General features: G+C 37.1%; 1 pseudogene; it reads left to right on the forward strand.

Moving 5' to 3' along the window:
* The first annotated feature begins 201 nt into the window (after positions 1-201).
* On the forward strand, positions 202-1,215 carry LOC140610082 (protein SET-like; annotated as a pseudogene).
* The last annotated feature ends 18,298 nt before the right edge of the window (positions 1,216-19,513 follow it).

Consider the following 19,513-nt stretch of genomic DNA (forward strand, 5'->3'; position numbering starts at 1 on the left):
GCTTCCAATTGTCCTTGAAATCAACTTCATGGACAAGATACCTGGAAATATGTTACAAAAGGCTTAGTTGTGAAGTCCATACTTTTTACTTGTCCAGGAAACTTTCTTATCTAAAAAAAAAAAAAAATGGGGGGGAGGAGTAATCAGAGCTTCTTCCAGATGTGCCTCTCTCCTGGTTTCATGGAGTTTCCTCCTCACAGCATGGCCCCGAAATGCCAGTCCTTGCTCGGGCATCAAATGAAGAAACCAAGGCTGCCTCCTGCGCCCAATCCGGAGGAAACATCAACCTCTCAGAACTTGCTGAAGGGAGAAAAAGAACAGCAAGGAGCAATTGAACATATTGATGAAGTACAAAGTGAAATAGACAGACTTAATGAACAAGCCAGTGAGAATATTTTGAAAATAGAACAGAAATATAACAAACTCCACCAACCATTTTTTCACAAGAGGTTGGAATTGATCACCAAAATCCCCAATTTTGGAGTAATAACATTTGTCAACCATCCACAAGTGTCTGCACTGCCTGGGGAGGAGGATGAAGAGGCACTTCATTATTTGACAAGAGTTGAAGTGACAGAATTTGAAGATATTAAATCAGGTTACAGAATAGATTTTTTATTTTGATGAAAACCCTTACTTCAAAAAAAGTTCTCTCCAAAGAATTTCACCTGAATGAGAGTGGTGATCCATCTTCAAAGTCCACTGAAATCAAATGGAAATCTGGAAAGGATTTGACAAAACATTCAAGTCAAACACAGAATAAAGCCATCAGGAAGAGACAGCACGAAGAACCAGAGAGCTTCTTAACCTGGTTTACTGACCACTCTGTTGCAGGTGCAGATGAGTTAGGAGAGGTCATAAAAGATATTTGGCCAAATCCATTACAGTACTACTTGGTTCCAGATATGGATGATGAAGAAGGGAAAGAAGAAGGAAGAAAGAAGAAGAAAGAAGAAAGAAGAAGAAGAAGAAGAAGAAGAAGAAGAAGGAGAAGGAGAAGGAGAAGGAGAAGGAGAAGGAGAAGGAGAAGGAGAAGGAGAAGAAGAAGGAGAAGAAGAAAGAAGAAGAAGGAGGAGGAGGAGTAAGAAAGAAGAAGAAGGAGGAGGAGGAGGAGGATTGGAAGATATTGATGAAGAAGGAGATGAGGATGAAGGTCAAGAAGATGACAATGATGATGAGGGGGAAGGCAAGGAGGATGAAGGAGAAGATGACTAATGGAACACTGATGGATTCCAACATTCCATTCCAATTTTCTCCAGTCCCTGGGAGCAAGTTGCATCTCTTTTGTCCCCCCCCCCCCCTTGTGCTCATTTGTCCTGTTTTTTTGAAGTCTCTTTTCTCTCCCTTTATACCATGGTTCTCAATTTATTTTGGGGGGAAACACCTTGAGCAGAATACAGAGGGAAAAGAATCTCTACCGCTTTCTGTTCCAAATTCATTTTTATCCCTTCCTGTCTCAACAAAAACTTTATGGAATCAACACTACAGTACTGCTCTGTGGGAAGAAAGAAAAACCTTCTGCTCCCTTAGCTTTGCTGGAAGCTGGAGGGTGCTAGGCCCCTGTGTAGTAGTGCATAGAATTCTAGCTTTTTTCCTCCTTTCTCTATATATTGAGCTCAGAGATTACACTGTGTCTTTATGTGAAAGTGGACAGTTAGCATTTACCAACATGTACCTGTCTACTTTATCTTGTTTAAAAAAAGAAAAAAACTTTTAAAAATGGGGTTATAGAAGGTCATCAAAGGGTGGGTTTGAGATGTTTGGGTGGGTTAAGTGGGCATTTTGGCAACATGGCTTCTCCTTTGGCATGTTTAATTGTGATGTTTAATGTACATCCTTGCAGTTTAAGATGACACTTTTAAAATAAAACTCTCCTAATGATGACTTGAGCCCTGCCACTCAATGGGGGAATCAGCAGAATCAGAGGATCTTATTTGGAATTGACATTCTCTATTGTAATTTTGTTCCTGTTTATTTTTAAATTTTCTTTTTGTTTCACTGGAAGGGAAAGATGCTTAGTTTTAAACGTTAAAAGTGTACAAGTTGCTTTGTTACAATAAAACTAAATGTGTATACACACACACACACACACACATGGTAAAAATAAACTCAGTTCATTGTGGAGTACTGAATACTTGCTTCCTTAAGTGCTTTTCTATTTTTTCCTCCTTGTTGAATCAGAATTTAAGTGTGGATTGCTTCTCCTCTTCTTGGGTAGATTTCTGCCATGAGATTGTGTCCCTCTTTTCTCTGAACCTTTTGAAATATGTCCTCTTAGGCTCTCAGGCACATAAATGATTCTCTCACACATATCTTTGCTGAGCAGTAACATTATACCCTTCACAAAAACCATTTCACAATGGATTGCATATCTAAACATAATGCAAAACTCTAAAACTCCTAAAAGATAACACAGAAGAAAATCTTTGATGAAAACTTTTTAGGTAAAACACCAAAGGTATAATCCATAAAAAAAGAATTCAAAAGTTGGGCTCAATTAAAATTAAAACCTTTGGCTCTATGAAAGACACTGATAAGAGAAGGGGAAAATAATGAAAAAATAATTACAAAACACATATCTGATAAAGGACTGTTATTCCAAATGTGCTAAGAAAATTTAAAACTCAATAATAAGAAAATGAACAACCTGATTAAAAAACAGGCAAAAAGATCTGAACAGACACCAAATAAGATATACATATGGCAAATAAGCATATGAAAAAATGCTCAACATCACGTCAGTGTGAATTTCAAATTGAAACAAGATACAACTACACCCCTATTAAAATGGATAAAATCCAAAACACTGAGAACACCAAATGCTGGCAAAGATGTGGAGCACAGGAACCCTCATTCATCACTGGTGAGAATGCAGAATGGTATAACTACTTTGGAAGACAGTTTGACAGCTTCTTACAAAACCAGACGTACTCTACCCATATGATCCAACAACCATACTCTTTGGTATTCACCCAAATGAGTTGGAACCTTATGTTCACACAAAAACTGGCATATGAATGTTTAGAACAACTTTATTAATAATTGCCAAAACTTTGAAGCAATATGTCCTTTTGCAGGTGAAGAGGTAAATAAACTGTGATACATCCAAATGGTAAAATATTATTCAGGGTTAAAAAGAAATTAGCTATGAAGACACAAAAAGGCAGGGGGGAAGCTTAAATGCATATTTACTAAGTGAAATAGGCTAATTTCAACCATATGAGCTTCTGAAAAAGAAGACATACCTGGAGACAATAAAATATTATGGCTTTCCAGGGATTTGGGGAGAGGAAAGAATGAATAGATGGAGCTTTAAGCTAAGTGGGTTTCTAAGGCAGCAAAATTAATTCTATACACTCTAATGGTGAATATATATACATATAAATGTTTCATATACATATATGTATATACATATATATGTTTCATATATACGTTTATATGTATATACACACATACACAACATTAGGGTTGGTTGTATACATTCTATGGGTCTTGACAAACATATAATGATATGTATGATATGTATTCACATATACATATATGTATTCACATATAAACATAATGATATGTATATACATATAAACTTTCATATTTATATGCACATTTTGATTTTTGGAGCAATTTTAGCTATAGAGAAGTTGAACAAATTATATAGAAAGCTCTCATATACCTTCTGTCATGAACAAAGTTTCCCCTTAACATCTTGCATTACTGTGGTATATTTGTTACAATTAATGAACCAAATTTGCATTATTCTTAACTAAAGTCTATAGTTTACATGAAGATTCACTCTTTGTGCTGTAAAGTTTTATAAGTTTTGACAAACACATAATGTCAGGTATCCAATATTACATCATGCAGAATAGTTTCAACATACCAAAAATCATCTCTAATTCACCTTTTCATCCCCACTCCTCCCCCAATCTGGCAATCATTGATCATTTTGTCTACCTATTTTTTCAAGGTCATATAGTTGGGAGTCATTTAGTTGGCTTCTTTCTAGATTGGCTTCTTTCATTTAGCAATATGCATTTAACGATCCTCCATGTAGTTTTGTGACTTGATAACTTCTTTCTTCTTAAAGCTGAATAATATTTTATTGTATGGATATACTGCAGCTTGTTTATCCATTCATCTATTAAAAGATACTTCTAGGGGGATCCCTGGGTGGCGCAGTGGTTTAGCGCCTGCCTTTGGCCTGGGGCACAATCCTGGAGACCCGGGATCGAATCCCACGTCGGGCTCCCGGTGCATGGAGCCTGTTTCTCCCTCTGCCTGTGTCTCTGCCTCTCTCTCTCTCTCTCTCTCTCTCTGACTATCATAAATAAATAAAATTTTTTTTTAAAAAAAGATACTTCTAGGGATGTCTGAATGGCTCAGTGGTTGAGCATCTACCTTTGGCTCAGGTCGTGATCCCAAGGTCCCAGGATCGAGTTCCACATCGGGCTCCCAGCAAGGAGCCTGCTTCTCCCTCTGCCTGTGTCTCTGCCTCTCTGTGTCTCTCATGAATAAATAAATAATTTTAAAAAAAAAAAAGATACTTCTATACAATGGGACACTATTCGGCCAAGAGAAATTTAAAAATCCTGCCATTCATGACAATGTGGATGAAGCTTGACATTATGCTAAGTGAATTAAGTCATACAGAGAAAGAAAAATGCTGCATAATGTCACTTATATGTGGAATCTAAAAAAGCCAACCTCATAAAACAGAGTATAGAGTGATAGTTACCAGGAATTGTGTGTGTGTGTGTGTGTGTGTGTCCAGAAAAAGGGATAGGGGGATGGAAAGGTGTTAGTCAAATAGAACAAACTTCCAGTTATAAAATGAATTAGCTCTGAAGATCTAATGTACAACATAGTAACTATAGTTAATAATACTAATATGCTTGAGATTTGTTGACAGTAGATCTTAAATGTTCTCACCACAAAAAGAAATGTAACCATGTGACATGGTGAAGGTGTTAGCTAATTCTAGGGTGGCAATCATTTTGCAATATAGAAATGTATCAAATCAACACATCCTACACGCGAAACTTACAAAATGTCATATGTCAATTGTATCAGGTAAAGCTGGAAAAAATAAAATAAATAAATAAAACAAAAATTAATTAAAAATAAATATTTCAGTTGCTTTCAGCTTAAAGCAATTTTGGGAAAAGCTACTTTCGTGTGCACGTTTTTATGTGGTCATAAGTTTTCAATTTAATTGAGAAGATACTTAGAAGTCTGACTGCTGTATTATATAAAATTGTTTTGGTCTGTGAGAAACAGTCTCCCCTCAGTGGCTGGACCACTTTACATTCATACTAGCAATGGTAGTTCCTGTTTCTCTGCATCACTGCCAACCTTAGATATTATCAGTGTTTTGGATTTTACCATTGTACTGGTTTTGTAGTGCTATCTCTTCATTTTAACTTTTAACATCTTTCAATGTTGAATTGGCAAATTCTCTAATGACATATAATGTTGAGCATTTCTTCATATGTTTATTTGCCATCTGTATATCCTACATTGCCAGGACTGCTGTAACAAAATACCACAGACTGTTTGACTTTCACAACAGAAATTTACTTTCTCACAGTTCTAGAAGCTACAAGCCTGAGATAAGGTGTTGGCAGGTCTGATTTCTCCTGAGGCTTCTTTCCTTGGCTTACAAGCCATCTTTTCACTATACCCTTGTGGTCTTGTCTCTGTGTATGTGTATGTTATGTCCAAATCTCCTTCCTTTTCTTTTTTTTTTTAAAAACATTTTATTTATTTATTTATTTATTTATTTATTTATTTATTTGAGAGAGAGAGAGAGCACAAGTGGTGTGTGGGCAGTGCAGCATGGAGGGGTAGAGGGAGAAGGACAAGCAGATTCCTCACTGAGCAGGGAGCCTGAAGTGGGACTCGATCAAGATCCTGGGATCATGACCTGAGCTGAAGGCAGATGCTTAACCAACTGAGCCACCTTAAGGAGATAAGATATCCTAAATCTCCTTTTCTTATAAGGACACCAGTCAACTTGTTTAGGGCCCACCCCAAAAACTTTCACTTAATTACCTCTTTAAAGACCTATCTCCAAATCAGGATACATTCTGAGGTACTGGAGGTTAGAACTTCAACATACAAATTTTAGGGAACATAATTTAACTCATTCATAATTCAGCTTCTTTGGTGAGGTATCTGTTCAGATATTTCACCTATTTTTAATATGATTTTATAAGCATTGAGTTTTAAGTGGTTTCTTGTGTATTTCAGATATAAGATTCTTATCAGATATGTATTTTGTAAATATTTTCTCCAAGTCTGTGGCTTGTCTTATTATTCTCTTAACAGAGCCTTTCATGGAGCAGAAGATTTTAATTTTAACGTAGTTTTATTTTTCTATTTTTTTATTCACAGATTGTGGTTTTTGTGTTGTGTCTAAAACACATTGCCAAAGCCAAGGTCATTTACATTTTTTGTTACCTTCAAGAACTTTTATAATTCTGCTTTTTTATAGTTAGGTCTATGATCCACTTAAGTTAATTTTTGTAGAAGATATAAAGTCTTTGTCTACATTAATTTTTTTTGCATATGGATGTCCAATTGTTCCAGCAGAATTTCTTGAAAAAACTATCTATTCTCCATTTAATTACCTCTTCTCCTTTGTCAAAGATTGAAAAAGATTCTTTAAAAAGATCAATAACAGGGCATCCCAGGTGGCTCAGCGGTTTAGCACCGCCTTTGGCCCAGGGCGTGATCCTGGAGACCCGGGATCGAGTCCCACGTCAGGCTCCCTGCATGGAGCCTGCTTCTCCCTCTGCCTATGTCTCTGCCTCTCTCTGTGTGTGTCTCTCATGAATAAATAAATAAAAAAAATCAATAACATTGCTAAACCTCTAGCACAATAACTAAGAAAAAAATTAAAAAGATACAAATTACTCATATCAGAAAATGAGAGATGAGCAATACTGATTCCATGGACATTGAGCTAAATGAATTTAAAGAATCAGCTTTTACTTTTGTTGGTATTTTGTTGACTTTTGCTTACTTTTTGTTTTCCTGTTTTTATTATTTTTATTCTTCTACTTGATTTAGGTTTATATTGCTCAGATTTCTTAGTTTTTTAGGGTGGACATTTTCTCTAGGCTTCTTCTTCAGTTCATGTCTTATTCAGGTATGCATTGCTTAATCTCTAGGTATTTTGGAATTTTCCAGCTATCTTTTTGTCACTTATTTTTAGTTTAATTTCATTGTGGGTTGAAAGCATATTTTGTATGATTTTTATTCTTTGAGATGTGATAAGGTGTGTTTTATGACCCAGAACGTGGTCTATCTTGTGAATGTTCTATGTGAATCTGAGAACATGTATTCTTCTGTTGTTTGATAAAATTCTATATAAATATAAATTAAATCTGGTTAAATGATTATGCTGTTCATTTCAACTATATGCTGGCTGATTTTATACCCACTGGTTCCATCAATTACTAATAGAGGCACATTGATGTCCTCAACAATAATATTGGATTTGTCTATTTTTCTTGCAGTTCTAGTAGTTTTTGTTTCAAGTATTTTGATACCTTGTTTTATGTGGATACATGTTAAGGATTATTATGTCTTCTTGGAAAATTGATCCCTTTACCATTATGCAATGCATCTATCTTTGCCATCCTGTTTTGTTTTAAGGTCTGCTTTGTCTGAACTTAATAAATCTACTCTACCTTTCTTTTGCTTGATGTTAGCATGTCTTTCTCCATTCCTTTCCTTTTAATCTATGCTTTATATTTAAAGTTGGTTTCTCATACACAAGTTAGGTTGGGCTTTTTTCCTTTTTTTATTCACACTTACAAGATCTGTGTTTTAATTAGTACATTAGTTCACAGACATTTATTTTTTTGTTTTGTACTTTTGTACTTTTGTTTAAGTAGGCTCCATTCTGAAGTGGAGCCCAATGCATAGCTTGAACTCACGACTCTGAGTTCAAGACCTGAGCTGCCATCAAGAGTCTAATGTTTAACTGAGCTACTCAGGCACCCCTAGTTCACATGCACTTAAAGTGACTATATATTCAGATTAAGATCTATCATGTTTATGACTGCTTTCTATTCACCGAATTTTTGAAACTTTCTTTTTTATTCGCTGAATTTTTGAAGCTCTTTCTTTTTCCCACTTTTCTAGCTTGAGCATTTTATATTATTTTATCTCCTTTCTTAAAATATGTATCTTTTTAAAAGTTTTAGCACTTGCCTTTGAATTTGCAAATATATATTTATAACACATCTAAATTCACTATCAAGCAACTCTATTCTGTTTCCAAGGTAGTGCAGATACCTTATAAGACAGCAACTCCAATTATTGTCTCCCATTTCTTTATCACTGACATTCATTTCATTTATCCATAACCTGCAATCATTCAATATATTATTATTACTTTGAACAAACAGATATATATTAGGTCAGTTGAGTAATAAAAATTAAATATGTGATTTTACTTCCATTTATTCTTTGATGGTCTTCTTTCTTTATGTAGACACAGGTTTATAACCTATAGCATTTCCTTCTCTTTGAAGAGCTTCTTTTAACATTCATTGAAAGGCAGGTCTACTGGCAAAAAATTCCTCCAGTTTTTGTCTGGGAAAGTTTATTTCTCCTTCTTTTTTGAGGGATAACTTTGCTATATATAGAATTCTAAGTTGGTGGGGGTTTTCTTCCAAGATTAAATATGTCACTATACTCATCTCTTGCTTACAGTTTCTGATGAGAATTTTGATATACTTCTTATTCTTTTCATCTACAGATAATGTGTTTATTTTCCCTTTTGGTTTCTTTCAAGATTTTCCTTGGCTCTTTGTTTTCTGCAGTTTGAATATGATATACCTAGTTGAAGTGTGTGTGTATATATATATATCTTGTGTGTATCTGGATTTGTGGTTTGGTATCTGTTAATTTTGGAAAATTCTTAGCATTATTACTTCAAATGTTTCTTCCCTTTTTTTCTATTTCTTTCTTTTTTCTGTCTTTCTTCTTTCTCTTCCTTCTGGTATTCCCAATACATGTACATTACACTGTTATAAACGACCCACAGCTCTTGAATAGCTTTTCCATTTTTTCTACTTTTTTGTCTTTTTATTTCAATCTGGGAAATTTCTATCAACATATCTTCAAGATCACTAATATTTTTCCAGCTCTGTGCAATCTATTGATGAGCACATCAAAAGCATTATTCATTTCTTCACAGTATTGTTATTTCAAATATTTCCTTTATGAATCTTTCTTAGCTTCCATCTCTTTGCTATAACAATCATCTGTTATTACAACATTGTCTGTTTTTCCAATTCATGCCCTTAATATGTTAATCATATTAATTTTAAATTTGCTATCTGTTAATCCCCAAATTGCTGTCATATTTGACCTGGTTTTCATGAATGCTTTGTGTCTTCAGGTTGTCTTTACTCTTGTCTATTAGCACACCTTATAGTTTTTTGTTGTTTTTGAAAGCTGGACATGATGTACCTGATAATAGGATCTGAGGTAAGCAGGCTTCATTGTGGAAGTATTACGTTTATCTGGTTAGGAATTGGGTTGTTTCGGGTTTGTTGTAGCTGGACAAGCCAGAAACTTCAGTTTCCCTAGTTTCATCGTGTTTTGCTTTGCTTTCCCATCTTGCCTTTGTTTCCCCAGTAATTCTTTTTTAAATAGTTTTATCTTGCAGCCCTCTCAGTTGTAATTCACTGTTTCTATCTTGGAGCACTGCTGATGTAGCCGTAAGGTGTTAGCTAGGGAAGGCATTTTTGCAATATATGATTGAATTTTAAGTTTTTAGTGGTTCTAAGTCCCTGGGTCTGACCTCCAGAAACATTTCTTGGCCGTTTTGGTTTTTTGCCTTTCCTAAGGTGAGACAGAAAGATCATAAGCTTCTTACCTAATTCTCCTTCCCCCAGATCAGGTAAGTCTCTGGCAGAATAGTGTCCCTTGAGAGCAGTCCTTTGCTATGGAGAATGCTCTGGGCTTATTTCAAATGACTATTTTTCCCTTGAGTTTTTCTCTGATTTTCACTGTGAGAATCTGCTGAGGCTCCTGTAGGTAAAATTGAATAAACTATGGGGGGTCTCAAAAGATGACTTCCCCCAGGAGTTTTTAACTCTCAACCTGGTCTACAACTCATCCTTTAGCAATTTGTCAATTTCTAACAGTTATTGGCTCTAGTGGCTTCTGCCCAAGGTTAGCTGAGTTCAGCTATAATCCTCTATATCTGTCCATCTTTCCAGTTTGAGGGATGGCAGTTTGCCCTGTGATCTCAACCTTCTGATGGATCTAAGAAAAGTCATTGATTTCAGTTTCTTTAGTTTTTTTTTTTCTTTTTGTGTGGATGAGAGTGATGTCTTCCAAGTGACACCAGATGTTCATAAATAATTGTAAACATAACTAATTTATAAAATATAAGTCTAGATGGTAGGAAAATGTATAATCAAATAAGTATGTTGGTGGATGTGGTGTCTTAGGTCACTACCATCACCTTCCAGGTCACACAGAGATTTTGTCACTTGTTCCATCTTCTGATGTTTTAGGGCAGTTTCCATAATTTATAACGTGGCCTGTGGATAGTCCACAAAGCAGGTTATTCTTGCCAGTCCATTCTCTCTTAGCCTCCAGGGCACACACAAACACCCCCATGAACAGACTCTGTCAGGCTTAGCTCTTTCTTTTTTTCTGTTTTAACTTAGTTTTCTTATTATTTATGTATGGAAAGTCCAGCAGATGAGAAAACAACTGCCATTTAAAAGATCATTATTGGAAGATGCCTGGGTGGCTCAGTAGTTGAGTATCTGCCTTCAGCTCAGGGCATGATCCTGGGGTCCAGGATTGAGTCCCACATCAGGCTGCTTGTGGAGAGCCTGCTTCTCCCTCTGCCTGTGTCTCTGCCTCTATCTCTCTCTCTCTGCATCTCTCATGAATAAACAAATACAATATTTAAAAGGGGAAAGAAAAAAAGATTTTTATTGAGGTGCCTGGGTGTCTCAGTCAGTTAAGCCTCTGCCTTCAGCTCAGGTCATGATCTTGGGGTCATGGAATTGAGCCCTGCATCCGGTTCTCCGATCAGCAGCATATCTGCTTCTCCTTCTTTCTCTCCCTCTGCCATCTCTTTCACTCTTACTCTCTCTTAAATAAGTAAATAAAATCCTTTTAAAAAAAGATAGTTATTAAACTCAAGATCCCAAGAAACACACCTTGCCAAGGAGAGCTACACAAACACCAGGTTTGGTCAGGAGGCAGAGGGAGTAGGGGGAAAACACAGGAAAGAGATTTTATTGTGATTTCCCTGTGAAGCAACAGGCAAGGCAGAATTGGCTAGTTTGATTAATTTCAGTGAGCTTTGGGGCATAGAGGCTATTCCTAGTTGTCTGGTACCTAGTCCTGAAGTAATTAAGGCAGAGAATAATGGCTTGGACTTTGAAAGCCCAAGAAGTAGGTGATGAGGGTGTAGACTCCCAATCAGTTAGTTTGCTTTTGAAAAGTGAACCCTTAGGAAGAAGAATCCTCCCAAAGATTAGAGTGAGGGGTAATGAGGGATGCAGAAGGTCAAAGAAAGAAGACTCGATCCTGTCAACACAGTGCCCAGACCAAGACATGTCTAGCATCTTCAAGTAGGGCAGATGTTAAAGCATCATGTTTACAGAAGCCACAAACATGGCTAATACAATTAAAACATTTCTCCACACACCCAAATGTGCCTGATGGTGGAAAAAGAGAGAAGGTTTCATTTCCCACTTGCCTTACCAAATTCAAAAACAAAAATCCATCCCATCTTGCTTAGCTTTTAAACCGACTTTTCTAAAAATTCTTTGGCTCTCATCACATTTCATCTCTACTGTTGCCCTTGGGACAAATTTGTATTTTACAGTTTAGTGGAAAATGCTTCTCTGTAACTGACTTGTATATGGGGGAGATGACTATTGTAGACATTTATAATTTGAGAACAATCAGTCTTCCTCAGGGAGAGAGTCTAAGTAATTAAAAATTATGATGATTAATGTAAGAATAATAGAATGGTGATCCCGCTATTTCCTAACAGCATTAAAACATCTTTAGCCACAAAAGATTTGTAGGAAAAGAGTGAATTGACAACCTAAGATAGAAACTAATTTGGAATACAATTAATTTTGGTGCTCTTGAAAAGTAATACATTTTACATTATGGCAAATGGTTGCAACTAATTGCTATCTGAGGAATACTGTAAATTGGTTATTTGTTCTTTATTTAATATAGTTTCTGTGATTGTTTGAACTCTTATTTATGGGAAGGTCTGGTTTTCAATTTAAAATAATTATTAGAAAAAGAAGAGAACACAATTTTGCTATGAACAAACAGACGTAACCCTGGGTAGCACTAATGGTTGGCAGAGTTTATTTTCACTGCCTCTGTTTCTCATAAGAACATGCCTTCCACCCATCTACACCTGTGCAGTGTTCTGTCATTACACCCACTGCTTGGAGAACCTACAGGCTCCCCTCTAAAGAACAACAGAAATCTGCGTAACAGAAGTCTTCTTACCAAGCCTAAGGTAAATCCTTTACTATTATTACTGCACTAATTTCCAACCAATCTTATAAGGTAGAAGCTATTTTTATTTTAAAGGTAAGGAAACTGAGGAAAAAAGTTCAATAACTTAGCCAAGGTCATCCAGCTAGTAAGTATTAGAGCCAGAATTCAAAGCAGACATTCTGACTCTACAAGAGACTTTAACAGTCAAGTTATCCCACCTCCCAATAGTCCTGACCCATGTTCCATTCTTGCCAATGCAGTCGTCTGTTCCAATGAGCCTGCTTTCCCCTTTAGCACGGGCTGTTTCAGTGGGATCCATTTGTTCTTTATAGGTCTGCCTTAATCAGGCACGTTCAGAGGGCCAGAAGGGCCCAGGCTACTTTCAGGTATTGAAGCCATTAAACATAATACCAAAACAAAAAAAAAAATGTGAAAACAAAATAAAGTAGCAAACAACTGCCATTGTGGCCTTTATTTTTTCTCCAGGACTTTTTTTCTCCATTGAGAAAAACTTTATACTTGAGGGCTTTATCTCTTACCCAATATGAAAATCAATCTGAATTAATTAGGAGACTGTTCTAACACCAAATAACTACCATATCATTTTTGAAGCCCACCTTGATCTTGGGATCCTGACAAATGACCTCTCTTCCCTCCATTGCCATCTTGCCCCCTCCAAAGCCTCACAATGCCCCACCCTCAGATCATAGCCCTGACACTAATTCTTTAATAACAGGCTGTATCAATCAATTGTATTAATGACAGTTCTTCACTTCTCTTTTCATTCACACTCTGTTATATGACTTTGCAGCTCCTCTTGTTAAGGAAACAAGCTATTCCCTGCCCCTTGAAACTGTGCTAGCCCTGAGACATGTTTAGCCAATAGAATTGAAGTAGTGATGTCCCAGTTTTGTTCCAAGTGTCAAGAATCTTTGCATGTTTCCACTCACTCTCTTTTGCCAATAGCATTACTGTGAAAACATGCCCAACCTAGTCTGATGGAGGATGAGAGTCATGTGGAATGAGCCCAGTAACTTCAGTTGATCAGCCTAGGACAACCTAGATTTACCAACCATCCGCTGACTCCTCAATTGTTAATAAGCCCAACCAAGACAACGAAACCTCTTCATCAATATGCAAAGCTAATCTCAGGCACAGCAGGTCTAGATATATATTATTACTCACTACCAAGATTTTTGTGGTTGCCAGAATTATTATGGCAATAAATTTTGATGCAGAATTTTTGGCTTTGGTAGAAAGTAATAGTACCTTGAATATCACATGCTTTTTATAAGAGCTATGGACCTTTTGAATGTAAATAAATTTCAACTTCAGCAATCCTAAATAAGAAAATATTTTTCCCCTCATCCCCATCCCTACTTTGGTATTCTATTTTAATTTTGAGTTAAAAAAAATCTCAAATCTATACATATATGAAATCACAAGCAAATATAACTGTGTCAAAGATCTAAGAGTAACTCCCCAACATAAATTGAAATTAATTTGGAAACTTAAATAGATTAAATTATATGTCTTAACTGGCATCTAATACTTCCCCAAAATTCTGAAACCTTGACAAAGCTGATTTATCAGAATTGGAATAAAAACCTGAAACTAAGTTTTTGTTTCATTTTGTTTTGTTTTCCTCAGAGCATTTATCTTTACTTTCTCTTCCTTTGACCTTGAGTAAGTTGGCCTATCAGTTACTGTTTTAGAGGTCAAAGAATAATTGGACAGATTACTAGTTTTCTTGGTATACTTACCAAGTACTTTCTTATTACTTTGTTTGAAACAGGGATTCATATTTTTGTATGCCACAAACTAACACTTTCAATGATATGCTTAATTACTTTCAATTTTTCTGTTAGAGCCACTTAAAAACCAAAACAGGACTGAGACTCCTTCCAGTATACTCTTACAGGAAAAGTAATCAACTGACTTATTTTTGTGCACTGAAGGCATAAATATCTGAGTAAATGGTACTAAATGTTCAGTCACTAATTGGGACAGACATCTTCAAGACCATTCCTGTTGAGAGACTTTCCCAAGTCAACTAACTTTGCTGAGCACAACAGCCAGCAACACCCTGAGATGCCACAGCTGTCATTTCCATTGAGATAGTATATCCAAAGAAAGTTGTTCTAGCAGATATAACTTTGAATTCTTCATCTCAGTCATGAAAAGAAATCAGGTTAGACATTTCCTAATAGAATATTTTTATGTGGTTTCAAATGGGTTGTTTGGAAGAAAGTCTTGTTCACAATTTCAGTACTTCTATTTTTAGGGTCCAATAGGACTTCAGGGCTATAGGACAGTGAAAGGCAATTAAAAGTAAATATGCTGCTCAGTGTATTTGCAAATCTCTGGGAAAATATGTGTTTTAGATGAAATCAATCCTCAGGACACCTGGGTGACCTGGTCAGTTAAGCATCTGCCTTTGGCTTAGGTTATGATTCCAGGGTCCTGGGAGAGCCCCATGTCAGACAGACTCCCTGCTCACTGGGGACCCTGCTTCTCCTTATGCCTGCCATTTTCCTGCTTATGTGCTCTGTTTTTCTCTGTTGAATAAATAAATAACATCTTTAAAAAAAAGAAATAGATGAACTCAATCCTTATTTTACTTCCTCTGGTAGGATTCTTGTGAAATCACCCTAACCCACACTGCCTTTGCCATGACCTCCTGACATTCATATGTATCTCCTCCTAGAACTAAAGGGGGATATGAGAGCTTGATGTCCTTATAGGAATCTCCATCATCTTGAACTCAGCACAGAGGCCGGTGCATTGATTGGAGGCAAAGGAAAAACACAATAAAAAATAGTACAACAAGTATGGAAGACAAGCAGAAAGGAAGCTCTCCTTCCAAACCAAAAGTTCCTTCAGGGTACTGTGCACCTTCTCTCTCTCTGTGTGTGTGTGTGTGTGTGTGTGTGTGTGTGTGTGTGTGTTTAAATCTCCACACAGCACTTTAGCATTGTAGACTATCAGAAAATACTGGCTAACTGAATTCATGGATACTTTAAGTTCCGTTATGATAAAGCAATGTTTGTCATCCCTGTCTTGTATTCCAGCACATTGTGTTAACCTAGGATGATAACAGATGCTCCAGAAGTGATTGTTGAGTGAATAAACAGAAGGTGGGGAGGGAGAGAAAGGTGTAGGAAGAGAAAACTCTTCCTCATGAAGCAAGTTGTGTCTTCAAAGTCACATCCCTCCAGGAAGATGACATTTCAGTTTAATATTTAGACATTTACGAACCTGAGATCCTGGTCCATATGCTCAGTTTCTCTCTCAAAGTTTTCCTAATTAATTACCTGTGACTCTAGCCTCCAGGAGATGGGAGGAGGGAGAGAGGGAAGGAGAGAGGAAAGAGAGAGAAGGAGAAGGAGGAGAAGGAAATAAGGGGGGAAATTTTAATAAAAATTTTACAGAAGAAAACAAAGTGTCTTTTTAAAATAGCATCCATTCAATCCTGGTTGTTGATAGATTTTTCTGTCTTTTCATTTTTTCACATATATCTGAATCAAATTGTTCTTAAGATGCTCTGTGGCATCTGTTTCTATACTGTTACAATCACTGTGGGAAGTCATGAGCTCCCAGTTACAGACTTGATGAACTGGGGCAGAAGCCAAGGGCATAGCTTGGCACAGTGCTGAGAAGCAGGCGCTGGGGGGACGTGCCAAGAGCCCTCACCCTACTACACAAACACACTGAATTTTGACTACTTGTGTTATTCTAAGGACATTTTTGACCTCCAAGGACTCTTCCCACACTCACATGCCAGCTGCACATTTCAGCAATTGAATGAAACCTGTGGAATGCCCTCTTTCCAAGATGGCCATACTCTCCCCTAATTGTGGAGAGGAGGAAAAAGTAAGGACCAGGCAGGTGAGCCCATTTTTAAAGATCTGAACTTTTACACATGAAGTATTCCAATGGGTGTCAAAGCCTAACAAACTCTCAGAGCCTGACCGCCAGTGAAAGTAAAGAGGGGATCCTCCAGCCCAGAGCCTCACTGGCATGCAATCAGGCCCAGGAGTTCCTTGCTAACTTCTACTCTTCCACTCAGAGCCACTTTATATGCAGCTTTCCAGACTGCCAGCTCTCACAGATGAAGAAGAAATGATTCTTCCTCCTGTGGCAAATGGAGATCAGTAAAACTCAGCTAATTGTCCAAAGCCCATCCTTCCCAACAAAAGCAATTTTTCTGATGCCCTGTATTTCTTTCACTAGTGCTATCAAGAGTTCATGTTTGTGTTCCATCTTCTTTGGCCTTTCCAATCATTGAGCATGATTGTAATAGTAATGTTCTATTCTTGTAATACCACACCTGGCAGGAGGTATAAACAAAATTACAGACCATAAGCTACAAAAGATAAAATAAAAAATACTGTGTGAGCAATATCAGATGCTGAATGCAGTCTGTACATATAGAAACCCATGAATCTCAAATGCTGCCCTCTGAATCCCCATCAAAAATTTTAGTCCTGCTCAGGAAATCTGCTCTAATTCACTACCTCTAATTATACAGCTGGAGCAAAAAGAGAATGGTGTCTTTGTTATAAACTCTCAGTATTAACAAAAAGCTCCCTAGAAAAGCCAAGCCCCCATTTTTCTTTCAGATTTACACTGACATTTGTGTCCTAACATTAACTCTATTTTCACCCTCATAGAGTAAATAGTTGGACCAGTAAAATTCACAATTTCAGCCATTAGCCTTTATAAGTAAGTGACATTCACTCAAAAATATATATCTTTATAGAAAGAAAAGCAAACACTTGAGGTACAAACCACTCCAGGTTATGTCTTAGAAAGAAATTCTGACTTTTAAATCAACACTGGCTGGAAGGGGAAAGTTACTCTCTGGGTCATGAGAAAATGATTTCTGCTTCTCCTACCCTCCCACCATATCTTTAGTTAAAGAAAAATGCCTGCAGTGTCTTAAAGACATGGCACTATTTATTCTATAATTATATATTAGTCTAAAAGTGACTATCCCTACGAGAGGTTATAAGTCAACAGATGCTAAAACATTCATAATTAAGCTTTTGTCAAAAAGAAGGAAACAAGAAAAAACAGAGTGTCTATGAAAAGCCCACAGCAAATATCATTCTCAATGGGGAAGCACTGGGAGCCTTTCCCCTAAGATCAGGAACAAGACAGGGATGTCCACTCTCACCACTGCTATTCAACATAGTACTGGAAGTCCTAGCCTCAGCAATCAGACAACAAAAAGACATTAAAGGCATTCAAATTGGCAAAGAAGAAGTCAAACTCTCCCTCTTCGCCGATGACATGATACTCTACGTAGAAAACCCAAAAGTCTCCACCCCAAGATTGCTAGAACTCATACAGCAATTCGGTAGCATGGCAGGATACAAAATCAATGCCCAGAAGTCAGTGGCATTTCTATACACTAACAATGAGACTGAAGAAAGAGAAATTAAGGAGTCAATCCCATTTACAATTGCACCCAAAAGCATAAGATACCTAGGAATAAACCTAACCAAAGATGTAAAGGATCTATACCCTCAAAACTATAGAACACTTCTGAAAGAAATTGAGGAAGACACAAAGAGATGGAAAAATATTCCATGCTCATGGATTGGCAGAATTAATATTATCAATGTTACCCAGGGCAATATACACGTTTAATGCAATCCCTATCAAAATACCATGGACTTTCTTCAGAGAGTTAGAACAAATTATTTTAAGATTTGTGTGGAATCAGAAAAGACCCCGAATAGCCAGGGGAATTTTTAAAAAGAAAACCATATCTGGGGGCATCACAATGCCAGATTTCAGGTTGTACTACAAAGCTGTGGTCATCAAGACAGTGTGGTACCGGCACAAAAACAGACACATAGATCAATGGAACAGAATAGAGAACCCAGAAGTGGACCCTGAACTTTATGGGCAACTAATATTCGATAAAGGAGGAAAGACTATCCATTGGAAGAAAGACAGTCTCTTCAATAAATGGTGCTGGGAAAATTGGACATCCACAGGCAGAAGAATGAAACCAGACCACTCTCTTTCACCATACACAAAGATAAACTCAAAATGGATGAAAGATCTAAATGTAAGACAAGATTCCATCAAAATCCTAGAGGAGAACACAGGCAACACCCTTTTTGAACTCGGCCACAGTAACTTCTTGCAAGATACATCCACGAAGGCAAAAGAAACAAAAGCAAAAATGAACTATTGGGACTTCATCAAGATAAGAAGCTTTTGCACAGCAAAGGATACAGTCAACAAAACTCAAAGACAACCTACAGAATGGGAGAAGATATTTGCAAATGACATATCAGATAAAGGGCTAGTTTCCAAGATCTATAAAGAACTTATTAAACTCAACACCAAAGAAACAAACAATCCAATCATGAAATGGGCAAAACACGTGAACAGAAATTTCACAGAGGAAGACATAGACATGGCCAACAGGCATATGAGAAAATGCTCTGCATCACTTGCCATCAGGGAAATACAAATCAAAACCACAATGAGATACCACCTCACACCAGTGAGAATGGGGAAAATTAACAAGGCAGGAAACCACAAATGTTGGAGAGGATGCGGAGAAAAGGGAACCCTCTTACACTGTTGGTGGGAATGTGAACTGGTGCGGCCACTCTGGAAAACTGTGTGGAGGTTCCTCAAACAGTTAAAAATAGACCTGCCCTACGACCCAGCAATTGCACTGTTGGGGATTTACCCCAAAGATACAAATGCAATGAAACGCCGGGACACCTGCACCCCGATGTTTCTAGCAGCAATGGCCACGATAGCCAAACTGTGGAAGGAGCCTCGGTGTCCAACGAAAGATGAATGGATAAAGAAGCTGTGGTTTATGTATACAATGGAATATTACTCAGCTATTAGAAATGACAAATACCCACCATTTGCTTCAACGTGGATGGAACTGGAGGGTATTATGCTGAGTGAAGTAAGTCAGTCGGAGAAGGACAAACATTATATGTTCTCATTCATTTGGGGA

The sequence above is a fragment of the Canis lupus genome, chromosome 2, assembly GCF_048164855.1.
Source record: "Canis lupus baileyi chromosome 2, mCanLup2.hap1, whole genome shotgun sequence".
Lineage (NCBI taxonomy): Eukaryota > Metazoa > Chordata > Mammalia > Carnivora > Canidae > Canis > Canis lupus.